The 26634-nt window shown below is 46.7% G+C and overlaps 1 protein-coding gene across 14 annotated transcripts in view; it reads right to left on the bottom strand.

The window, feature by feature from the left end:
* Positions 1-26634, bottom strand: part of FLRT1 (fibronectin leucine rich transmembrane protein 1) — an 878261-nt gene that overhangs the window by 149284 nt on the left and 702343 nt on the right. The window contains exons 6-9 of one of the 14 annotated variants that reach the window (XM_068260000.1): positions 20132-20320; positions 7903-8059; positions 7617-7768; positions 6296-6347 (exon numbers count right to left, since the gene is read on the bottom strand). The exons of 11 other annotated variants lie outside the window; for them this stretch is intronic. The gene's annotated coding sequence lies outside the window, so the exon portion shown is untranslated. The remainder of the gene's footprint in view (positions 1-6295; positions 6348-7616; positions 7769-7902; positions 8060-20131; positions 20321-26634) is intronic. 2 more of the 14 variants (XM_068259999.1, XM_068260005.1) reach the window with 2 other exon arrangements.

The following is a 26634-nucleotide window of genomic DNA, read 5'->3' as shown; positions in this document are numbered from 1 at the left end:
GGACCCCAACTGAGAGGGGGGCAGGGGTTGAGGAGGAGCCATTGAGGGAAGTGGTGAAGCAGCGATTAGATAGGTAGGAGGAGATCCAGGCCAAGGCAAGACTATGGATGCCCATGGACTGTAGTGATTGGAGGAGGAGGGAGTGGTCAACAGTGTCAAATGCTGCAGAGATGTCAAGGAGGAGCAGGATGGAATAACTGCCTTTGGCCCTGGCAAGGGTAAGGTCGTTGACCACCTTGGCGAGGGCTGTTTCAGTTGAGTGTGCAGGTCGGAATCCAGACTGTAGGGGGTCAAGTAGGGTATTGGTGTTGATGTATTGGGTAATGCGTTGGTGGACTAGGCGTTCAAGGAGTTTAGAAGCATAGGGAAGGAGGGAGATTGGGCGGTAGTTTGAGGGTAGGGATGGGTCGAGTGAGGGTTTTTTCAGCAGGGGAAGTACAGTGGCCTGTTTGAATGCTTTGGGGAAGATGCCTGTGGAAAGGGAGAGGTTGAACAAGGAGGTGAGGACTGGGGCCAGGTCAGGGAAGTGGGGACGAAGAGTATTCGCGGGTACCGGATCACAGGGAGAGGATGTGGGGGGGGGGGGGGAGCCACTAGCAGCAGGCTGACTTCATCAATGGTGGCAGGAGCAAAAGAGGCGAGGGGTGGATGAGACAGGGGAGCAGCTAGGAAGGAAGGCAAGGGGACAACCTGAGAGGTGTTGGGAAGGGAGGGATGGAGGAGGGAAATTTCATTGCGTATTGTTGCAATTTTAGTGGTGAAGTGGTTGGCAAAGTCGTTGGCTGAGAGGGAGGAGCTGGGAGGGGGAGGAGTGGGGTTGAGGAGGGAATTGAAGGTAGCAAAAAGTTGTCGAGGGTTGGAAGCTTGGGTTCCAATTAGTGCTGCAAAGTACCTTTGTTTAGCCTCAGAGAGGGAAGTGTGGAAGAGTAACAGTTTGGCCTTGTAATCTAGGAAGTCAGAATTGAGATGTGATTTCCTCCATTTCCGTTCGGCTGCTCGAGTTTCTTTCCTGAGGTTACGTGTGTGGGTGTTGTGCCAGGGTTGGGGGTTGGGGGGCTTGTTAGGGCGGAAGATTGAGGGGGCAGCTTGATCTAAAGCAGATGAGAGTGCAAGGTTATATTGTGCAGCCGCTTCATTGGGGCATGTTAGGGTGGGTAGGTGGGAGGAGAGGGAGAGAAGGGGACTTGCTAGGACATTTGGGCTGAGATTACGTAGGTCTCTCTGCCATCGACCAGGCTGAGGGGTGGGGAGAGAAGTTGTTGGTGAGGAGATGGTGAAGGTGAGGAGGTGATGGTCAGAGATAGGGAAAGGTGCGATGTCCAGGTTGCTGAGGGAGGTGGACTTTGAGAATATGAGGTCAAGAGTATGACCAGCGCGGTGGGTGGCGGAATTTGTGTGCTTTAACACTGCTACTGCCTACTGAGTGCGCTCTAGTGGCTGCCTCGCAAGCGCTTTGAGTCCGACAGGAGAAAGGCGCTATACAAATACTGCCATTATTATTATGATTATGATGATATGGAACTCACGTTCCCAATACAGGAGATGAACAGGGGGACAGTTCACAGAGGGAGTCAGAGAGGAGTAGGAGGAGACGAGTTCCTGAAAGAAGCAGGGGGAGCTTGTCGTCAGAAACAGCTGGTGGCAGTGTCCTGCGCCATGTATCGCCACCTATGGACATGCCCTTCAACATCAGCTGCTGACGCCACCATAGTGCCATCACCCTTGGGCTCAGTGGTGTGGAAATTTTTTTGTGGGTCTGTCTCAGATCAGAGCAATGCCATCTGTACTCTCTGCCGCCAAAAATTGAGCCATGGAAAGGCCAACACTCGCGTAGGGACAACTGCCTTATGAAGGCACATGGAGAAAAGGCACAAACTGCAATGGGAAGACCACCTGAGGAAAAGCAGTACACAAAAGCAAAGCCACCCTCCTTCTCCTCTTCCTCCTTCAGGTGCATCATCTTCAGCCGCTTTCTCCCTTGCACCTTCACAATCACAGCCAACCTCCTCCACTCCGCCTCTCACCTTGAGCGGTTCCTACTTCTCTGCCCACAGCCGCAGCCAGATGTCCGTGAGGGAAATCTTTGAGCAGAAGAAGCCAATGTCTGCCAGTCACCCCCTTGCCCGGTGTCTGACAGCTGGCTTGGAACTGTTAGCTCGCCAGCTGTTACCATACCAGCTGGTGGACTCTGAGGCCTTCCGAAAGTTTGTAGCCATTGGGACACCACAGTGGAAGATACCAGGCCACAATTATTTCTCAAAAAAGCGATACCCAAACTGTTATACAAAATAGTAAGCAGCGCTCAATACAAAAATATGTTATGTGGCTATCATAAACATTAAGTGACCAAAGTCCAAATGTAACTGTTAACTCTCAATCCACGAGCGGATCGCTGTAGTGAGATATGTGTATATCTTCAAAAGCAATATTGTAATGTTCTACCAGCGCTCAGTAACAGTTCATCAGATAAATGCTGGCTTAATACCACTTCACAAAACACTATGGGGTCTCCCCCCCCTTCGTAGAGCAACTCACCAGAGGATGCGGCCTAACTGGCCCGATATCGCTTCTGGGGTATATGGCCACCCCACTGCCTCCAACTGGCAACCTCCAACAGCTCACTGTCATCTGGGGATGAAAAAAGAGGCCTCCATAGCGTAAAAGTGTATTTTTATTCTTAAAAAAAAATCAGGCTTGTGCCTTTAAAATGGTCAAACCAATATTGCTACTAGATGACAGTCACTTAAAAAGAATAAGTTACATGTAATGCCCATACAAGTCTTTGCAGGGTTTGCGGAGTATGATCACGCTATGTCCGCACGGGGAAACAATAAAGTGTGTAGTACACTAAGATACCACCGCTCACCGCCCGCAATGCGGCGAATAGGTGACACACCGTGTGAAAAATTAAGTGCAGCGCCAGCCGCATCCAGCTAGCGTTGCGTGTGACATTGTCGCTCCGTAGCTCCGCCCTACACGTTTTGTTGATTACAACTCATCAGGGGCTCAAACTGTACCGTGAAGTTGAAAGGCAAGTGGTGTCATCTCTGGCACACAGCGTTGGGTCAAGGGTCCATCTGACCACGGATGCATGGTCTGCCAAGCATGGTCAGGGCAGGTACATTACTTACACAGCCCATTGGGTCAACCTGGTGACCGCTGGCAAGCAGGGAGTACGTGGCTGTGCAGTGGACCTAGTTGTGACACCTCCATGGCTTGCAGGCAGGCCTCCTGCCACCTCCTCTCCTTCTCCTCCTACTCCCCCTGCTACATCCTCTTCGCTGTTGTCCTCCTCCTCCTTGGCTGAGTGGCAGTTCAACTCTACTGGTGCTGCGATCTCCTCTCCAGCTACACAGCACCAGCTCCCCAGGGCCTATGCTGCATGCCAGGTACAAAGGTGTCACATCATCTTAGACATGTCTTGCCCCAAAGCGGAGAGTCACACTGGAGTAGCTCTCCTGGCTGCTTTTAACAAACAGGTGGATCAGTGGCTGACCCCGCATCAACTGGAGATAGGCAACGTGGTGTGTGACAACGGCAGCAATCTCATTTCGGCTTTGAATTTGGGAACGTTTTCACATGTAACCGGCATGGCACATGTGCTGAATCTAATAATTCAGAGATTTGTGTGTAAGTACCCAGGCTTACAGGACTTCCTGAAGCAGTCCAGGAAGGTGTGTGGGCATTTCAGGCAGTCTTACACGGCCATGGCACGCTTGGCTGATATTCAGCGGAGAAAAAACTTGCCGGTGAGGCGCTTGATTTGCGATAGCCCGACTCGCTGGAATTCAACACTCCTGATGTTTAACCGCCTGCTACAACAGGAGAAAGCCGTCAACCAGTATCTCTACAACTACAGTGAAAGGACATGCTCTGGGGAGATGGGGATGTTCTGTCCGAAGTACTGGACACTCATGCGAAATGCCTGCAGGCTCACGTGGCCATTTGAGGAGGTGACAAACATGGTGAGTCGCAGTGAAGTCGCCATCAGCGACTTGATCCTATATGACAAGACAAATAATATTTATATCGCGCTATTCTCCTGGCAGACTCAAAGCGCCAGAGCAGCAGCCACTAAGGCGTGCTCTATAGGCAGTAGCAGTGTTAGGGAGACTTGCCAAAGGTCCCCTACTGAATAGGTGCTGGCTTACTGAACAAGCAGAGCCGAGATTCAAACCCTTGTCTCCTGCGTCAGAGGCAGAGCCCTTAACTATTACACCATCCAGCCACCACTATGCTTTCTTCCTGGAGTGTGCCATGTGTAGAGTGGTGGATCAAGCTGTGGAGGCGCGTGAACAGGAACAGTTACAGGAACAGGAGAAAGAGTTGTGGGATCAATTCTCAGCAGAATCAGATGTTTCCTTAACACCTGTTGCAGCACAGAGGGTGGAGGAGGAGGAAGAGTCGTGTGAATCCTCGTCATATGATGAGGAAGGTGTTTTTTTCTGAGGAGGAGGCGTAAGAACAACCACAGCAGGCGTCACAGGGGGCTTGTGCTGCTCAACATTCCCGTGATATTCTTCGTGGCTGGGGGGAGGAGGAGAACTTACCGGACATCATTGAGGAAGAGCAAGAGGAGATTGATAGTACGTCTGCATCCAAATTTGTGCAGATGGCGTCTTTTATGCTGTCCAGCCTGTTGAGGGACCCCCGTATAGAAATAAACTCAAGGGGAATGAGCTATACAGGGTGGCCATGCTACTTAGACCCTCGGTATAAGCACAAAGTGGCGGAGATGTTACCAACTCACCTGAAGGCAGAAAGGATTCAGCACTTGCAGAACAAGCTGGCAACTATGCTTTACAGTGTGTTTAAGGGTGATGTCACAGCACAACGGAATAAAGGTACCACTGCCAGTAATCCTTCTCCCATGTCCACGCAGGCAAGGACAGGATGCTCCAGCGATCTCATGGTGATGTCGGACATGCGGACATTCTTTAGTCCAACGCCTCGCCTTAGCCCTTCCGGATCCACCCTCCACCAACACCTCGACCGGCAGGTAGCTGACTACCTGGCCTTAAGTCTAGATGTAGACACTACGAGCAATGATGATCCCCTGGACTACTGGGTGCGCAGGATTGACCTGTGGCCAGAGCTGTCCCAATTTGCCATCCAACTTCTGTCTTGCCCTGCCTCGAGCGTCCTGTCAGAAAGGACCTTCAGCGCAGCTGGAGGCATTGTCACTGAGAAGAGAAGTTGCCTAGGTCAAAAAAGTGTTCAGTGCCTCACCTTTATCAAAATGAATGAAGCATGGATCCCGGAGGGCTACTCCCCGCCCAAAGACTAAGTCAGTCCCCACACACAGCATCTCTGTCTGCAGGTCGCTTGACTGCCTTCTCCGCCACCACCAACAGGGTCCAGGACTCCAGGCGGATTCCTGAACTGCTAGCAGCGACGCTAACAAAACCATTAACAATTTTTTTCTGGTGTGTGTACATGCCTGCTTAATTTTTCTGGCTGCACTGCAGCTGCAACAACAAAACAAAAGGCATGTACATGTGTCAATTCCCCTTCGTGATCGTTACCTTGCCGCGGTGAAGGGGCTTGTGTATCACAATGAAGCAATGACCGCTGGCTATATGAGTGTCTGGGGGGGGGGGGGGGCACACCCAAGATAATAAGGTTGTTGCTTCATTGTAGACAGATCAAATTTGATCAGCTGGACAGTCACTGTTGTTCTGTCATTGAGCTACCTCAGCCCAGCGACCATATGGGATTGAAAACCGCTATCGCCTGCACTCTGACCATGGTGCGCACCAGTCCAGCACGGCGGTAACTACATAAACAGCTGTTTGCGGTGCGTTACACAGTGAGTTTGGTCTGTCAGTGTGAAGCAGTACACTAATTACACTACCTGATTGATATATACACATGCAAGATGTTTTAAAGCACTTTAGGCCTCCAATTTAGCAATAAAATGTGATTTCTGCCCTTAAAACCCTGCTGTGCGTCAAAGCCGGATTTTTCCCTGGGACTTTTGACGTGTATCCCACTCCGCCATGCCCCCCTTCAGGTGTTAGACCCCTTGAAACATCTTTTCCATCACTTTTGTGGCCAGCATAAATGTTTCTAGTTTTCAAAGTACGCATCCCCATTGAAGTCTATTGCGGTTCTCGAAAGTTTGCTTGAACCAAACTATTGTGGAAGTTCGCGTTCGAGGTTCGCGCCATCTCTAGTCATTTCCCATCAAAAAATGACTTTCTGGTTGAATAAAAGTAACTACTAGGGGTATGAATAGTTATGGGCAGCACTGTATATGTAAATCAAACATTATACTGTACATCATCATCAATACATTTCTTATGTGTTCTGAAGACTTCCAATCGTTTCTGTCCTCAAAAGGTGACCTATGTAAAAAATGTCGAATAAATATTGTGTTATAATGTGTCAATATTTATAAACATCTCAAACATCATCATCATATTACCTATTATTTTCCATTATCAGGGTAATGCATTAAATACACATTACATCTATTTGGCATATTTTTAATAAAAACCATATAGTATAATGTATAAGTGCTATTGAGAGCACCATTATGAATAACTACTACAGTAAGGACATGTATTAATATGTGTTACAGTCAAAAGTACAAACATGCCTAATATTCTTCACAACAGTAATGTGTTGGTGGTGCCAATGAACAATTGGAATGAAGTTTGGGGCTGACTGAGGGACATATGCTGGGAATATGCAATACGTTTTTTTGGCAGATAGATGGCTGGATAGATCATTTCTGGCAGGTCCAATCTGATTTTGACCGTTTTTCTGATCGATTTTCTCAAAAAAGCGAATGGAAATCGATCAAAAAACAATCGGCCAGTAAAACTGCCCCCCAAAAACTCATTGTGTATTCCCAGCATTAGTAGACGACTAAGGCTGGGAATACACAATGAGGCAGTTTTTTTTTGGGGGGGGGGGGGGGGGAGGGGGAGGGGGGGCGGCGCTTGGGTTTGTTTATTTCCAAATTTTGTGTAGTGGTAGCGGCTTGTGCGGAACTTTGTGCCGGCCTCAAAGCCACAATTTGGTTGTGAGTTAGTCATTTTGGGATTGGGACATACTGGTTGTTGCCGTGGTGGGTCTCAGCTCCATGACATATTATGTTGGCTTGATGTTTGATGTTAGTGGTTGTGGATGTTTGGGGATTTGATAGGGCATTACTTGAGGGTGGTCAGAATTTGGCACACAATCAGACCTTTGGTTTGTGATAATAATTGATCATGGTCCAAATATTACGTTTCCAGGTTTTGCTCATAGCAGAGAGATGGTTGAGCATTACAGCTATTGTGATACATCAGAGTAGATTGAGTTTGACCATAGTCGCGATTGGATGGAGGTGGTGGTAAAGAATGTGTGTGTAGGGGTCTTAGGCACCGGTAAGGGATCTGCTGATGTATTGACTGTGTCCTTGTTTTGATACTGAATAACAAGGTCTATCATTTCTTCATGGAGTGAGTGCAATTAAGAAAGGGATACAAGCTCTATATATGGGCATAGACTGAAATAAATGTTCTCATGGTCAGTTAAGACATGTTTGGATTCAGATCACCTCTCCAGCAATGTATTAAACACACATAGTATGTTATCATCTGCAACTTTGATAGCAACTGCTCTACCCCGTTGGCTTTGGCTGCTTTTCGCCCGGTTGTTGTGGTCAGTATTGGATGTAGAGGGTTCAGCAGCAAGTTCTGCAGATATTTCTTCTGGGTTATGAGATCTCTCAGTTGCCCCTTCTTCTTGTGTGTTGTCTGGAATGCTGTCCTGAGTGCTGGAAAATATACACAAACACAAAAAAATATATTAAAACACATACTTATTTGTGTAAGTGTGGTGTTATTTTTGCACTCAGTTAACACATTAATAAAGGTGAACATCAAGCATTAAAACTAGATAATTGCGTACCTTCTACCATCAAAACATGGCCGCAGAAAAGGCCATTGGAGTGCACATAAGCTGGCAGTGTTGATACAGCAGAGCTACTCCGTTTTTTTTTCCTTTTTTCTGATTGCATGAACAAAGTTGTCCCTCCCTGAATACCATCTTTCCTTTATTTTCAGTACTGAAAAGAAGATCAAGAGGATAGGTCAAACACCCTCAGACATGAACAATTACAGTCACATAATAAAACATATTAAAATGTTACATAACAAAATTAAATGCATCATACAACACATTAATGATGTTTAATATTTCTCATGGGTGAGTATCCCTTTAAGAAATGTAAATAACTACATACCCCTACATACTTGAGTATAAGCCGACCCGAGTATAAGCTGATCCCCCAACCTTTACCTTACAAAAACTGGAAACATGTTTGACCTGAGTATAAGCTGGGGTGGCAAAAGCCACAACTACAACACCACTCACAGCCATGGCTGCTCACAACCATATATTAGAGAAGCACCATACATTCAGCAGATTGCAATAATAAGACAGAACATAGGCCTACAATGGAATGCAAGGATTCTCACCACTCAGTAGACACTGTTCCTGTATGCCATCCAAGGCTACAACTAAAGATGAGGTTAGTTGGGACCTCTCATGGAAATGTCAAGTGTGTGGTCTCTCTCAGATGATGCACCACTGTGCATATAGTGGGGGCACTGTGGTGGTTACTCAAAGAATAGTGACTTGAGTATAAGCCAAGACCCCCACTGTTGGGCCACCTTTTTGGCCCAAAAATTAGGCTTATACTTGAGTATATATGGTACATTATTCAATTGTTCATTACATAATGTAAAACACAGGGGAAAAATGTATTCTATGACAAGGCAGCATCAATACTATAGTACAAAAAAAAACAAAAAAAACTAATAACAGCATTTCACATTTAAACCACAGTAAGTTAAAAGCTACATAAATACACATTTATTTATGTATTAATATAGCGCCGACATATTATGCAGCGCTGTACAGAGTATATTGTCTTGTCACTAACTGTCCCTCAGAGGGGCTCACAATCTAGTCTCTACCATAGTCTTATGTCTATATTGTGTAGTGTATGTATCATAGTCTAGGGCCAATTTTATGGGGAAGCTGTAACGATTGGTGTCAGCAACCAGAGAGAGAATCTGATTCTTGGCGATCTGCAGTATCCCCAAGAATACAGATATACCTGATTATTGAGGATCTGCAGAATCGTCAATAATCAAATATGTCTAACCTCTAGACACCTGAGAGTGTGAGTGTTTTGGTGCAACAGTAATCTTTGGACCACCGGGGTAGCAGGTGGTCCAATAAGTAGAGAAGACTCTACTGCAGTCAAGGACACCTGGAGAGGGAGTCCCTGACTGATAAGGAGCAGTGTCCCCTCTGTAGAGCAGGGGACCCCTGCGGGAAGGCTGGACACCCTGAGGGGGGGTGAGAGCCAGAAGGTCAGACAGGCCGGGTCGGCAACAGTGTATCAGATATGCAAAATACCAAATCAGAGATCAGAAGAATAGTCAGGAAAGCTATAGGTCATAACAGATATCAGAACAAGGCCTAGTCTGAGGTGTGAGGTCCGTGATCTCAACACCCTGGAACTATGCTAGAGAATAACACAGATGATATACAGTATTCCTAGTCTGGGGTGTGAGGGCCGTGATCTCAACACCCTGGAACTATGCTAGAGAATAACACAGATGATATACAGTATTCCTAGTCTGGGGTGTGAGGGCCGTGATCTCAACACCCTGGAACTATGCTAGAGAATAACACAGATGATATACAGTATTCCTAGTCTGAGGTGTAAGGGCCATGATCTCAACACCCTGGAACTATGCTAGAGAATAACACAGATGATATACAGTAACTGGCTAAGTGTGGATTCCCAGGTCCTCCTGGTTCCACCACACTGAAAGATCTGACTAAGGTCTGAGTGCTAACACATAAGCATTTACAACGCCAGACAACCAGCAACTGAACAGCAGGACATATATATAGTAAAGCGTCCCACAGCGCCGCCCAGCTCCTATCAACCAATCACTGACTGAGCAGGAATCAGCTGACCGCCCTGATCAGCTGATCTTCCTCCTATTGGTATACAGAGCCTGTCCTGCAGCGCGCGCGCGCGTAGCTCTCCATCTGTGTGCACTACTAGGTCCAGACACACCAGACACATGTTGCTGCGGGGAAACCGCCGCACTGGACGCGGAGTCCGCCGCCTTACCGTCAGAACATGCGGCGGCCCCCACACCATTCTTCCCATGTGCACCATTAGTTCCAGATAACCCAGACGCATGCTGACGCGGACAAACCGCCGCATCAGACGCGGAATCAGCCGCCTTACTGTCAGAACATGCGGTGGCTTTTCCGCTGCTCATCACAGAAGCCAATTAACTTATCTGTATGTTTTTGGGATGTGGGAGGAAACAGGAGTGCCCGGAGGAAACCCATGCAGACATGGAGAGACCATACAAACTCCTTGCAGATGTTGACCTAGTTGGGATTTGAACCAGGGGACCCAGCGCTGCAAGGCAAGAGCACTAACCACTATGCCACTGTGCTGCCACAAGATGGCACAAAGTAAGTAAGTAAATGGCAAATTATTTCTGTAGGATGGCTTTCTATGATCATAACTAGAACTATTTCTGTGACAGGAGAAGTGAAGTGTCGGCACTACTGTATTCGTGCTGTGTTTTGAAGGATATGGCATATGACACATACCTCTTCATCCACACTTCTGATATTTTCAGCGTGCTCTGATTAATTAGTAGTTATAACGTGGTGGAAGAAAGGAGGGAGAGACAATCGGCACTGCTGCTGTTACAATTTAATTCAAAGTGCGGTGGGACACATGTACATAATCCAAAACAGTGATCCTTCAAACTGTGGCATCAAAACTTTCAATCAACAATGACACGCAAAACGTACCGATATCTGAGGTGGTGTGGTGACGGTGGGTGCTGGGCACGGATAGCCTTACAGCCATTTCACACAAACATTGTGCTTCTAGGCAGGCTGCGCATAGTTGATTGATTGTTTTGATGCCACAGTTTGAAGGATCACTGTTTTAGATTATGCACATGTGTCCCACCGCACTTTGCATTAAATAGTTACAGCAGCAGTGCCGATTGTCTCTCCTTCCTTTCTTCCACCACGTCAGAGGCGGCCTTAGGGCTTGATTCACAAAGCGGTGCAAAGTGTTTGCACGCCTGTGAAAAGCCCCTTATTACGCCTAAACTCACTTTAGGCATGATAAGAAGAAACTCGCGCGAATTTTGCGCGCGCAAAGTTTTGCGCGCAGCACCCGGCACTTCGCGCGAAGCTCCCATTAAGCCCTATGGGACTTTGCGCGCGCGCGTACGCGCGGTAGCTTCGCGCGAGTTAGAGCACAAAGCGGTGATAACTTTGCTAGTGCAAAGGTTATCACGCCTAAAGTCTTTTAGGCGTGATAACTGAGTTATCACCGCTTTGTGAATCGAGCCCCTAGAGTACGCGGGTCCTGGGGCGAATGTTATGTGCGGGGCCTAGAGACATAAGTGTAGGCCATATACTGTACCACCACACTCACGGGCTTTTAAAGGGAACCTTAATATAAGTAGAAAACAAAACACGAGTTTAACTTACCTGGGGCTTCTACCTGCCCCCTGCAGCTGCCCTGTGCCTGCATTGTCATTGAGCGATGATCGCTCAGCAAACCTCCAGTCCCCCGCAGCGCCCCTCTTTCAGTCGTCACCAGGGCTGTGGAGTCGGAGTCGGGAGTCAGAGTCGCATAATTTTTGTACAAAATCCATAGCCCTGTTAAGTATTAGACTAAGGAGTCGGAGTCGAGGAGTCGGAGTCTGAGCAATTTTGGGTACCCGAAGTTGAAGTTGGAGTCGGAGTCGTGGTTTCAGAAACTGAGGAGTCGGAGTCGGAGTTGGAAGATTTTTGTACCGACTCCACAGCCCTGGTCGTCACTGTCAGTCGTAAGTCACTGTCCACTGCGCAAGTCCACTGCACTGCTGCCGGAGAGACGCGTAGCGAGCGTACTTCACTTGCCCACGACTGGAGTTAGTTACGGGACCTGTACCGGAGCTGCAGGCAGTGGAGGACGGTGGCGTGGCAGCGATCCGTGCGCATGGGGCTGGAGGAAGCCCCAGGTATGTATGAAACTTTTTCTTTCTCCCATCTCTGGTACACTTTAGGAAAAAGTGCTCAGTAGTGGTAATTGCTGTTTAAAAAATAGATGCATATATGCAAGTGCTGCAAGAAGCTAAATCACCACCAGCAGTGAAAGGGTTACACACACACGAAAGAAAGAAAGAGAAATGCTGGCTAGCACAGCAGACAAATGCAGAGGAGAGACAGAAGAGGTGTTGGCTTACCACTGGGAGAGAGCCTGTAGCTGATATCTGTACAAGGGTCTGTGATATCTGCATGGCCAGCAGGGCCGGGCCGAGGCATAGGCTGGAGAGGCTCCAGCCTCAGGGCGCAGTGTAGGAGGGGGCGCACAATTCATTCAGCTGTCATTCCTAATTGTGTTTGAAGCAGAAAGAAATAAGAAAAGGGGATACATGGCAGTGACTGCAAGCCATATAACTAGATATTAAGGTGTTGGGGAGGTTGTGGGCCCTGTGGCACCTCTTAGTCTAATAGCAATCAGTGAGTGACAGCTGGGGTGGGGGGGATGAAGGGGCGCACTTTGGTGTCTCAGCCTTGGGTGCTGGAGGACCTTGTCCCGCCTCTGATGGCCAGCGTACCTGTCTCCTCGCTGGATCTTCAAGAGGAGGCTAATTAGGAGTGACTGATTAGGGGAGAAACGTGACACTCAGTGGGAAAGCTGCAGACACGAACAGGCAGGACTGTCACTGAAATCTACGGCAGCCTTTACTATTTCAAAAGAGCCGCTGCTCTCTCCTTACTGGCTGGCTGGCTCTGCAAGCAGGGGGGCTGGAACTTTGCCATCTAGAAGCCAGTCACAGTCCTGCAAAAGCCAGTCCAAGTATGCGGCAGGAAGGGCATGCAGACGGGAGATGGCATGCCGGGTAGCCTCACTATCTTACTTCCGTTTTCTGCCTGCTTGTTGCCTGAAGCAATTTGCTACCTAAGGAGGCTGAAGCTGCGTCAGGCTGCCTCATAGCCAGACCGACACTGTTAGTATGTGGCAGCGCGGGGCCTCTCCAGACGCGAGGCCTGGGGCGATCACCCCACTTGCCCCCCCCAAAGGCCGGCTCTGCACCACGTTATAACTAGAACTAAACAAAACTGTACACATCCTGCCACAACCAGACAGAAAGCAGACATGCCTGCAGGAAGAATCTCCACCGCTGAGAGGAAGCTAATTCTGACTGTAAGTAGCAATTTTCCACAATTTTATGTTAAAGTGTAGTGGTCTTTTAGGCTGTAAGGTATTTTTATTTGTATAAGCATTTCCCAGCATATTATTGTACATGCAATCCCCCCATTTTTCTGGTTATCCGGGGCCGCACTGGTTGGCTGGCTGCTCCAAGTCACTATTTTCTTAATATGTGTAAGATTGCAAACATATGCATAGACATATTTTCACATCAATTATAAGGGTCTGCGGAGCAATTACAAAAAAGACCCCTCTTGGAACAGCTCCAACGTGATTTACCTTGTTCACATTATAAATCGCCAGCGCTATCGCAAGCACTGAACGATTTATTGAGCTTTTTTTTAAAGCGCTTTTCCCTGTGCTTTGCGCTTAGAAAAGCGCTTTTGTAAGCGCTTTTGCTGAGTGATTATGATTTTCACTTCCTAACGTCAATCAGGAAGTGAACTCTTTGACCCGGAAATGAATAAACACAATGTGGTTATTCATAAAAGCTGCTCATTAAATCGCAATACAAAGAGCTTTTTTAAGCTCTTTGCAATTTCCCTATACCTTCCATTGAGCCATAGCGCTTAGAAAATGGTACATGTAGCACGTTTGCGATTTTAATAAAATCGAAACGCGCACAGTCTTATAGGAAATCATTACACAAGCGCTTTTGGGGAGATTTCTAAAATCAGCAGCGCTTAAAAAAAAATGGAAACACTCATAGTGTGAACAAGCCCTAACCCAGATCATAAATCATTTCTCTGATTTAAAAAGATGGATGCCGGTCTGGGTGGCATTTTGGTAACGCTATGCAAATATATTTACATATATATATGAGTATGGCGCTGAACTAGCTGCCACGGCACACATGAGCTCCCAGCTCTTTGATACTTTGATACTTTGCTTTGCTTCATTTCGCTTCCCTTAGCCAGTTTTTTTTTTTTTTCTAGTATGTAGTTAGTAGTAGTTGTTAGTTTTAGATAGTTTTTAGTTTTTTTCTAGGTAGCCCAGCCACCTACCTCCACCAAGATCGCCACCCGCTACAGCCCCCCCGGGCGTCAGGCTCCCAGCAGCGGCCAAGCATCAGGCAAGACACCGCCGAACCTCCTACAGCAGCCGACTACTTCTTCACGCCGCCAGTGCCCTCCTACAAAGCGGTCCGGGATCCACTCTCGCCGGCGACTCGGGCCCTGCCAGGCCACCCACGCAGCTAGCGTATAGGGAACGGATCTCCCCGCTGCGCAGAGAGTCCTCCCCGGCAAGTCTGACGCTAGCGCCAGCAGCCCTGTCCGGCCACGGCCTCCTGGATATTCCCCCCGGCTGCCGTCCATCACACTCCGCTCGGCCATCACACTCCGCTCGAGGCAGCTCAGGTCAGCTGCGCGGTCTACGCAACCCCAGAGCAGCTGCTGCCCACGTGCTGTCCACGTGCTCCTCCACCAATACAGGCACCACCACCACCAACACATCTGCTGGCGCTGACCATCCACGGCCGGGCACCAGCTCAAGCTCACCCGCACCGGCACCAAGAACGTGAGGAGGCCACCCACGTGGAGCAACCCGGTCTGCAGCTCCACGGATGCCCCTCCGCAGCTGGCCACGTACCTCCAGCCCGGACGCAGTGCTCTAGCCCAGACCGCTCCTCAGCCGACATCTGGCTGTACTTGCGGCCCACCGCCTCCTGCACTTCCAAGGTAGCCGAAACAACATCTCAGGAGGCTACCTCTCACAGCGGATCCGACTTTCCACTGCACCAAGACTCCTGCCACCAGGTGAGACTTCTGGTTCTGGGCCCCGCCACACATTCCGGGGGCCTCTGTTGGAACTGCTGGGTACTGGGGCCGGATCAGCACTGGGATCAGCTGAGTGCACCTATCACTGCCTTTTGCACTGCTGTGGGCATCTAAGGTGCACTGCTGCCAGTTTATGGATTGTGCTGCACTGCTGAAAGGGGCTGTTGGTTGTTTTTAGGTGCGTGCGATGGTGTCCCACTGATGTTATCTGATGTTATCTAGTGCACATTCCTTTGCACCCGGGGCACTCTGCGGTTGGGCTGTTGTTGTACATGCCTCCCACATCTGGGTCACACTGCTGCAAATAGACTGTTATTGCACTCGCCTCCACATCTGCGTCGCACGGCGGATGGACTGTTATTGCACATGCCCCTTACATCTGTGTCACACTGCGGATGGACTGTTATTGCACTCGCCCCTTACGTCTGTGTCACACTGCTGCTGAAGGACCGTTATTGCACTCTCCTCGTACATCTGGGTCGCACTGCTGATGGACTGTTACCACACATGCCCCTTACATCTGTGTCACTGCGGATGGACTGTTATTGCACATGCCCCTTACATCTGTGTCACACTGCTGATGGACTGCTATTGCACATGCCCCTTACATCTGTGTCACACTGCTGATGGACTGTTAATTGCACATGCCCCTTACATCTGTGTCGCACTGCGGATGGACTGTTATTGCACATGCCCCTTACATCTGTGTCACACTGCTGATGGACTGTTATTTGCACATGCCCCTTACATCTGTGCCGCACTGTGGATGGACTGTTACTGCACATGCCCCTTACATCTGTGTCACACTGCTGATGGTCTGTTGCACATGCCCCTTACATCTGTGTCGCACTGCGGATGGACTGTTATTGCACATGCCTCTTACATCTGTGTCACGCTGCTGATGGACTGTTATTGCACATGCCCCTTACATCGGTGTCACACTGCTGATGGACTGTTATTGCACATGCCCCTTACATCTGTGTCACACCACTGATGGACTGTTATTGCACATGCCTCTTACATCTGTGTCACACTGCTGATAGACTGTTATTGCACTCGCCTCTTACATCTGTGTCAACTGCTGATAGACTGTTATTGCACTCGCCTCTTACATCTGTGTCACACTGCTGATAGTCAGTTATCGCACTCGCCTGCACAAGTTTTGCTTACCATCCATGCCCCATATGCTACCCCTCCCCCCTCGTACCACCTACTCCAGAGCTCAGCTCCTGAAATGGGAACATATCACAGTCGCACACCCGGAGGATGGGCTCTTGTACAACTCTGTTGGGAGCCACGTCCAGGAAATCACTGCTTCTGCGCCCTGGCCTCCCTTTAGCCAGCGCCGCAGGGGCTGTCGTTCAGGCGTCCGGGCGAGGCTGAAGAGGAGGGGCCTGCGGTCAGCCATCCCTGCGGTCCTCCTCGCTAACGTCCGCTCCCTCCCCAACAAGCTAGATGAGCTGAGACTCCTCAGCGACAAGAGGGAACTCGGTAACAACACCCCAGTCTTTTGCTTTACTGAAACGTGGCTCCACGACGACATCCCTGAGAGTGCCCTCCAGCTCCCAGGTTTCAGCCTCATCCGAGCAGATTGGGACAGCACCCTCTCTGGGAAGAAGAAAGGGGGTGGCATCTGCTTCTACGTCAGCTCCGCCTGGTGCTCAAACACCTCTGTACTGGCCAAGAAATGCACACCAGAACTTGAACTCCTCCTCATCAATTGCAGGCCAACCTACTCGCCCAGGGAGTTCTCCTCCTACGTCCTCGTGGGTGTGTATATCCCTCCTGATGCAGAGGTAAATGCTGCCCTGCATGATCTCAGTGATACCATCATGCAGTGGGAGACGGCCCTCCCGGACTCGCTGTTCATTATCTTGGGGGATTTTAACAAGGCAAACCTCCGCAAAGAGCTGCCCCGCTTCCATCAGCACATCACCTGCCCCACCAGGAGTGCCAACACCCTCGACCATTGCTACACGGCCCTGAAGGATGCATACAAAGCGACACCGTGGGCAGCCCTAGGCTCATCTGACCACTGCATCATCCACCTGGTACCTACTTATAAAAGGCGCCTGGAAACCTCAAAACCTGTCACTAAGTCCTCCAAAGTGTGGTCAAGTGAGGCTAAACTTCAACTTCAGGCCTGCCTTGACTGCACAGACTGGAAGGCTCTGGAATCGCCTAACCTGGACGAGTGGGCAGACAATGTATCCTCGTACATTAGCTTCTGTGAGGACTCCTGTATCCCAACAAAAACCTTCAAACTGTATCCAAATGATAAACCGTGGTTCTCAAAAAGACTACGACAACTACGTCGTAGCAAAGAAGCCGCACATAAGTCCGGCAACCAGGTGGAATACAAGAAGGCAAGAAACGACCTAAACAGAGAACTGAGGTCCGCTAAGAGGGGCTACGCGGAAAAGCTGGAACAGAACCTCTCCTCAAACGACTCACGAGCCGTGTGGAAGGGACTGAAGGCTGCCACCAACTACAAGCCCCCCCCTCAGCACGCCACACCGAGCTCTGAGCTTGCCGAGAGTCTCAGTGACTTCTACTGCAGATTCGAGAGTCAGCCAGCACCTGCAGGACTCCCACAGCCACCTGCACAATCTGCCACGGTAGCCCTAGGCCCTTACTCACCCCCACCATCAGTGAGGGAGGAGGATGTACTGAAACACTTGCTAAGGCTAAATGCTAGGAAAGCCTCAGGTCCGGACGGTGTGTCGCCAGCCTGCCTGAAAACCTGTGCTCGCCAGCTCGCTCCCACCCTCTCTTCCATCTTCACGAGGTCCCTCCAGGAAGGCAAAGTTCCTGCGTGCTTTAAGAGGTCTGCCATTATCCCGGTCCCCAAAAAGCAGGGCATCCTCGACCTCAACAACTTCAGGCCCGTGGCACTTACATCCGTGATCATGAAAGCTTTTGAAAGCATGGTGCTACCTCTCCTTAAGCACTCTACTGAGGGACTGCTGGACCCGCACCAGTTCGCGTACAGAGCGAACAGGTCCACAAATGACGCCATCAACATCTGCTTGGAGCACGTCTATGATCACCTGGATAGACCGGACTCCTACGCCAGGATCCTCCTACTGGACTTCAGCTCAGCATTCAATACTATCAGCCCTAAAATACTTCAGGACAATCTCGCTGCGCTAGGAGTCCACCCCACCCTACGCCTGTGGATCACGGACTTCCTCACCAACAGGTCCCAGGTCGTTAGGTTAGGCACCATCTCCTCACAACCTAGGATCACCAACACAGGGGCCCCACAAGGCTGTGTCCTGTCGCCGTTCCTGTTCTCTTTGTATACGAACAATTGCAAATCCACTTCGGACTCGGTAAAAGTAATCAAATTTGCCGATGACACGACCATTGTGGGTCTCATCACCAAAAACGATGAGAAGGCGTACAGCCACCAGGTCGAAAGCATATGCAGCTGGTGCAGAGAGAACGGTTTGGTCCTAAACACAGCAAAAACTGTGGAGATGATTGTTGATTTCAGGAGGAGCGCTTCTACCCCGCCTCCAATCCACATGGATGGCATGGAAGTGGAAAGAGTCCCCAGTGTCCGCCTACTGGGCACAACTATCTCCAATGACCTGAGGTGGAACACCAACACGACCTCAACACAGAGGAAAGCCCAACAGAGACTTTTCTTTCTCCGCCAACTGAAAAAGTTCGGTATGGCCCAAAAACTGCTGACAAATTTCTACTCAGCCACGATCGAATCCGTCCTATGCTCTTCCATCCTGGTCTGGTACACCAGCTCCTCCGCCAGCGACAAGCTCAAACTGCAGAGGGTCATCAAATCTGCAGAGAGGATCATCGGAAGATCCCTTCCCACTCTGGACCTCCTCTACCACTCCAGGCTGAACACCAGAGCATTAAAGATCGCCAACGACCCCTCACACCCAGGCTACCGCTTCTTTAATCAGCTCCCCTCGAGCCGGAAGCTCCGGTTCCGATCCATCTACACCAGGACCTCAAGACATAAGAACAGTTTCTTTCCCTCTGCTGTCAACCTCCTGAACTCTCGCCATGGAAATGCCTATCCCCACCCCAAAATACCAAGACGCACTGAGGCACTTTGCACATAGCTCAAGCGTACTTTTTTTGGTTGTTTTTTTATTGTATTGTAACTTATGCCATTGTCTCCCTCTGCATACATGTTCTTTAATGCTCTGTTTTTCTGTATAATGTTCTGTTACTACTGCATGTCCTCTATCTGTAACTACTGTGTACCGTGTATCAGTACCCTGTAAGTGCCAAGCCCAATTCCGGGCACGACCCAGTCGTGCTTGGCGAAATAAAAGTTTCTGATTCTGATTCTGATTCTGATGTCATCTATAACAATTTTTTGCATTTTATATTATAGATCCAAGACCAGGAGAACCAAGAGCGGTCACCATCGGAACCCTCTGCGGATTCTCATAATTCTGCCCCTGACAACCCCCTGACCAACCTGGAACATCCCAGGCAGGAAGGCAGAGGAAGGTGGAGAAGGGTGAGTATACATATTTAACATGGTGCATTTGTACAATATATCTTATTGATATGTGATTAATAATTATTACATAACATGCACATTATGTCTCCACAGACAGGCCTAACCCAAATGTATTGGCAGCAGAAGGCATTGAGGATATGGGGACTCTGCAGGACCTGCATCACTTTCATAAGCTACATATATTGCATATTATGAGGTTTAGAGCTTAAGCCCATAGAGTAAACATAATTTTCTACATCAACAGCACAATGTCGAGATGCAGGTCCTGCGAATCCGGCAGTACCACATCCTACATGCCCTACACAACCTTATACCAGAGGAAGATGAGGAGGAGGAGGATGAGCCTCCAGGGTCTACAAGACCACAATAATTTATATTTTTATATAAAAAAAAGCCATTTATTGGCTATTTAAACATATAATAAAAGTGTGTTAAAAAAAAAATGTTTAAAAGAGCAATTATAATATAACACTACTATACAGCACAACCGTACTGATATATGATTTTTTAATGCTGTGCAGTGCGGTCCGTGGTCCACACCGCATCAGAAATATATATAAAAAAAATACAACAAAATTATGATATTACCTTTATCATGTTGATCTTGTAGTTTCTCCCAATCACGGTAATAGGTTTTGATGATCTTCTCCCAGATGCGAGACTTGCGGCTAGTCTTCTTATAGAACCCGTGTCTTGGATTGTACAATTCGGGATAAGCCTGCACTTTAATTATCAAGCTGTCAATATCAAAGACGTCCTCTTCTTCAATCGCCATAACTGCTGGGCACATGGGGCATAGTGTAGTTCAAAAACCAGCGCCTTTACAATCATGAAACAGGATGCATGTGACACCGAACTATGTGGCTATACATGCACACTGCATTACCATAGGCTAACATGATTTCCAGGTCACCGCTAGAGATGGTCTGAAGTATCCACCCAGCAATACATTGTGGCTAAGAAGGGGTATTCGAGCTCGCCCCCTCGGGCGAATACATAGCATGTTCAATCCACCCCATATACATCATCATTGAGCTAAACTTTGACCCCTTAACTCACAGTCAGCAGACACATGGCAAACCAATCAGTTATCACTCCCTCAACGACCCCCCCTCCCACGGTCCCCTATAAAAACGCCAGTGCGACAGCCATCTTAGACTTATTCTTTAGCTGCTGTTAGACAGAGAAGAGAGAGACCAATTCTGTTAAAATAAGAGTTAGAATGTTAGAGTGGGTTGTATAGTATTCATTTATGTGATGCTCTGAGAGACATCTCAAGCTCACTCCAACCTGAATTATCGCAAATTATTTCTGTTTTAAGAAAGCAAACTTTTGTTTTTCATTTATGAAGCTGTCTGGGCCAGGTGCCTTATTGTGTTTTAAAGAGAAACTCCAACCAAGAATTGAACTTTATCCCAATCAGTAGCTGATCCCCCCTTTTACATGAGAAATAGAATGATTTTCACAAACAGACCATCAGGGGGCGCTGTGTGACTGATTTTGTGCTGAAACCACTCCCACTAGAGGCTCTGAATACCGCGGTACTCCTGGCAAACTGCCACAATGTAACAATGTTCACAGACTGGAAATGGCTGTTTAGAGCTGTCTAACAGCCAGAACATCTAGAAACAGCTACATAACATGCCCACAGTAACAATGTCACCATGTAATACATGTCAGAATGTGAATCTGGGAGAGGAAAGATTTTACAATGAGCAAACACTGACTAAATCATTTATACATAATTATGGTAAAAATGAAGCACTTTTTTTATTACATTATTTTCAGTGGAGTTCCTCTTTAAAGAGGAAATGGTAGAGGCTAATTATTTGTGAGTGAAGGGAGAGTTTAGTTTTTCTAGCTGTGATCTCTGTAGTATGGGTAAAGCAATTGATGAGAGGTAATTATTGATTTGCGCTTCCGTTGGTTGAGGAGTATGCAAATCATTTTCTCGGTTGTACAGTTGCATGTAATAATCTTTAAAAGCGTTAGCAATGCTTTTGTGGTGTAAAATTTTTTGTTTAGTGACCGGATGCAATATAGAATGAATCATGGATTTAGCTTGTCTAATTTTGATCAAGTTCCCTAATAATTTACCTGCTTTGTTACTTCGGGAGTATTTGCAAGCATTAATCTTTTGAAGATTGCGTTCATACTGATACAGCAATAAGGCACGTAGTTCCTGACGTTCATGAAAAAGTTATCTATATATCTTACATAGTTACATAGTTATTTTGGTTGAAAAAAGACATACGTCCATCGAGTTCAACCAGTGAACAAAGTACAACACCAGCCTACTCCCTCACATATCCCTGTTGATCCAGAGGAAGGCGAAAAAACCCTTACAAGGCATGGTCCAATTAGCCCCAAAAGGGAAAAAAAATCCTTCCCGACTCCAGATGGCAATCAGATAACATCCCTGGATCAACATCATTGGGCATTACCTAGTAATTGTAGCCATGGAAGTCTTTCAGTGCAAGGAAAGCATCTAAGCCCCCTTTGAATGCAGGTATAGAGTTTGCCATAACGACTTCCTGTGGCAATGCATTCCACATCTTAATCACTCTTACTGTAAAGAACCCTTTCCTAAATAAATGGCTAAAACGTTTTTCCTCCATGCACAGATCATGTCCTCTAGTCCTCTGAGAAGGCCTAGGGACAAAAAGCTCATCCGCCAAGCTATTATATTGCCCTCTGATGTATTTATACATGTTAATTAGATCCACTCTAAGGCATCTTTTCTCTAGACTAAATAAACCCAGTTTATCTAACCTTTCTTGGTAAGTGAGACCTTCCATCCCACGTATCAATTGTGTTGCTCGTCTCTGCACCTGCTCTAAAACTGCAATATCTTTTTTGTAATGTGGTGCCCAGAACTGAATTCCATATTCCAGATGTGGCCTTACTAGAGAGTTAAACAGGGGCCATATTATGCTAGCATCTCGAGTTTTCATTTCCCTTTTAATGTATCCCGAAATTTTGTTAGCTTTAGCTGCAGCGGATTGGCATGGAGTACGATTAGTTAACTTGTTGTCGAAGAGTACTCCTAAATCTTTCTCCAAGTTTGATGTGTCCAACTGTATCCCATTTATTTTGTATGGTGCTAGACCATTGGTACGACCAAAATGCATGACTTTACATTTTTAAAAATTTAATTTCATCTGCCATGTATGTGCCCATATAGCCATCCTATCCAGATCCTGTTGCAATATGACACTATCTTCCTGAGAGTTGATGATTCTGCCCAATTTTGTATCATCTGCAAAAATAGCAACATTGCTCGCTACTGCATCTACTAGGTCATTAACAAATAAATTGAAGAGCACTGGACCCAGTGCAGACCCCTGTGGGACCCCACTGCTAACAGTCTCCCATTTTGAGTATGATCCATTGACCAAAACTCTTTGTTTTCTGTCCATTAGCCAGTTCCCTATACATGCACACAGACTCTTCCCCAGTCCTTGCATCCTCAACTTTTGCACCAGACTTTTGTGTGGAACATTGTCGAAGGCCTTTGCAAAGTCCAAGTATATCACATCTACAGCATTCCCAATATCCACATTAGCGTTCACTACCTCATAAAAGCTGAGCATGTTAGTCAAACAGGACCTGTCTTTAGTAAACACATGTTGATGCTGAGAAATAAGATTATTTTCTACTATGAAGTCATGTATAGTATCTCTTAGTAACCCCTCAAATACAGTAGTTTGCATACAACTGATGTTAAGCTTACAGGTCTATAATTTCCTGGATCTGATTTTTTGCCCTTCTTAAATAATGGGAAAACGTGGGCTGTACGCCAATCCACGGGGACTCTGCCAGTTGAAAGAGAGTCACAAAAGATAAGATAAAGGCGTTTATCTATAACGGAACTTAATTCCCTTAGGACCCGAGGATGCATGCCATCCGGGCCAGGTGTTCTTGTGTTCTTTTATGTTCTTTTTCTAAATTTTGGATATTGTTAATTAATCCCATATATTTTATTTTCCTTTCTCTGTGTAATTTGGCACTTTGTCTAAGGTATGATCCTCTCATGTAAGCTTTATGGGTAGGCCAAACTGTAGCACTGCTAATTTCAGGTGTTTGATTAATTTAAAAAAAGCTCCTGTAATCTTGTCTGGAAATATTTAATACTAGAGGGATCTCTCAAAATACTTTGATTCATCTTCCATTGTCTGGGTTTGGATATGCCTAAAGCATCTTTGATAGTCATCTGGATTGGGGCGTGGTCAGACCATGTACTGTAATACTTCCTATAGAAGTATCTATAATGTTTTGGAGAAATGACCTGTCGGTTAGAAATAAATCTATCCGTGTGTGGGTTTTATGTACCGCTGAATAATACGAATAGTCTCTTTCTGACGCATGGAAAACTCTCCATGGATCTAAGAGATTGTTCCATCTTATGGTTTTTTCTAATAGTGAGTTAGAAGAGGCCCTAATGGAAGATTAATCTAATGTAGATGCACAAGGGTTGAAATCTCCCCCCAGTATCAAAGATCCCTGTCTGATTCTGTCAATTTTTGTCATTCATTTTTGTAAAAAGTGATGTTGAGAGGAGTTAGGTGCATACAGGGTAACTATGGTGAACATATTGAACATATTACCGTTGATTTGTCCCACAAAGATAATAAACCTGCCCATTTGATCGGTTACTACAGAGACAGGTAAGACTTTTAGACACTGATGAAAGGCAATAAGAACACCTCTCTTCCTTTTTGAAAAAAACACTGTAGTATATCAATGGGAAATTGTGATTATTGCAATATTTAGTAACCTGAGACGTCAGATGAGTTCCTGGGCCATCAATATTTGAGAACAAGAGGTCTGGGCGTCTTTCAATAGTAATCTTCTCTTAAATGGAGAGTTTAAACCCCTGGTGTTGATTGAGGTAATCTTAATTGATGGGGTTTTATCCTGCATTAGGCGCCGTAGTAGAAGAAAGAGGTGGGTTGAAAAGTACCTGTAGAGAACTGAGTATTGCACATATGTTGTGCCAGTTCTTAGGACTTGTTGTACATATAATCAGAAATAGGTATAGCAGAAATAGGTATAGCATATTAACTTTCATAACCACTGACTACAGATGAAAAACTAATTAAACAATATAACTGTAGAATATGAGTTCAGCATTCTACAAAATCCCCTGGGGTATTGCAATATCGTGTACTGCAGAAAAAGGACTAGTAACTTCACTAACTTGGTGAAGTTAGAAGGCTTGTATGAGGAAATTGGCCATACTCAGATTTTAAGTTTCCGGAGCAGTGTATATCCTGCATCAACGGATGAGATGGAGTAATGCTTATTGTTGAGCAAGAAAGTTATTTTAGTTGGGAAGCCCCATTTGCATTGCACCTGGGCTGCTCGGAGTGCTTTTAAGAGCATTAAGTTGCATGTTTCTTCTTTGTTGTAGAGTGACTTGTGATAAGTCCGCGTACAACTGTAGTTTAGCGTAGGGATCAGGGAAGGTTCCCAGTTTCCTTAAGGCCAGCATTAAATGTTCTTTCTCCTGGTAGAACAGAAAATGCACTATGACATCCCCAGGGATGTGTTCAGCAAGATGGGGAGGCTTTGGGAGGTGGTGAACTCTATCAATGGTCAGTTCAATTGGTGAAGCTTCTGGTAGTACTGTTTTAGCCAGGTTTGTCACATAAGCTCTTAGGTCTCCCTGTGCTACGGATTCTGGTATTCCCCTGATTTTCAGGTTATTCCGTCTGGAACGGTCTTCCAGGTCGGAAGCTTTGGATTTCAACCACGAGATATCTTTAGTCTGCTGATCTGAGGTGTCAACCATAATGTTATGTTCGCTAATACTCCTATTTTACGTTCTGAGGTATCCACTCTATCTCCCAGAGATTCTACTTCTTGTTTAAGAGAATTATTCATTAGGGAGAATTGGATCATTAAATCTGCTTTGAATAATAGTAATAGTTCCTTCAGGTATAACTGTGAAACAGCTTGTTCCGTAGCCGGAAAGGCCGTTATGTCTGTGAGCTGTGTGGCTGCTTGTTGTGACATGTTCTGATTTTTATTGTAAAAGTTTTCTTAACTTAAACATACATACATAAAAACATAATAAATAAATAAAGTATGCATGTTCCAATCCAAAAATAACTCATCTTAATCAAAGAAAAATATATAAAAAATATATAAAAATATAGTCCATATGACTACTATACAAATCACACACAAAATATATACACAAATCTATAACTAAGAGGTCTCAGAAAATCATTGGCTTATGAAAACACCTAACCAGAACCATGGGGATTACTCAACCACACTACCATTCATAAGAACAAGACAAGACACCGTAAACCATTACCAAAACACCTACAATACAACATACTCACATAAGACCTCCCCCCCCCCCCAAAAAAAAAAAAAAAAAACACTAACATCTATACCACATTCATACAAACCCTAAACAGGGAACAAACATATAATACCTTGCTATCTAATACCACCAATGCTGGCTGGTTAGTGAAGACTCCAGGGAATCCACAGACCTTTTTAACCACTTTGGCCACTGGGACGTGAGCCTTACGTCCACGGCAGGTGCTGCTACAGCTGCAGTCACATGAGGCTCACGTCCCTGCAGTTTCGGGGGCTGCACGCACAATCATGCGGGCAGAAACCCACGATAACGATGGTCCTGGCAACAGGGGGAAATCCGTGCATGCCCACCGAGAATGATCACTGTTTTTTTTTTAAAAAACAGCGATCATTCTTCAATAGAGCCGCTGTGCTGCGTTCCACTTACTTGTTCCTGCCATTCCCACCGCCGATCGTTCTCGCTGCAGACCACCGTGTTCGCAGGCATCAATGGATCTCTGCGTCACTTCCCTCAGTACTTTCTATAGTGTACTTATTGTATGCGAATAGGAAGTACTGCGCGAGGAAATCTTGTGGCCAAATAGTAAAATTACATCTACATACAAAAGGGAATATTTTCTTTTTTTTTAAAATATGGATTTCAAGAGATGTATATATATAGAAAAGAAACGTGGGTTTGCAGCACACAGATCTTTTTTTATTAGAGCAAAACGTATAGTACAGGCATTGAAAAAGGTCGGGGATGGCCGAAACTG

This window comes from Hyperolius riggenbachi, chromosome 11 (genome assembly GCF_040937935.1).
Source record: "Hyperolius riggenbachi isolate aHypRig1 chromosome 11, aHypRig1.pri, whole genome shotgun sequence".
In the NCBI taxonomy this organism is placed as follows: domain Eukaryota; kingdom Metazoa; phylum Chordata; class Amphibia; order Anura; family Hyperoliidae; genus Hyperolius; species Hyperolius riggenbachi.
The sequence above is the reverse complement of the archived record's forward strand: the minus strand, read 5'-3'. Positions and strand labels throughout refer to the sequence as shown.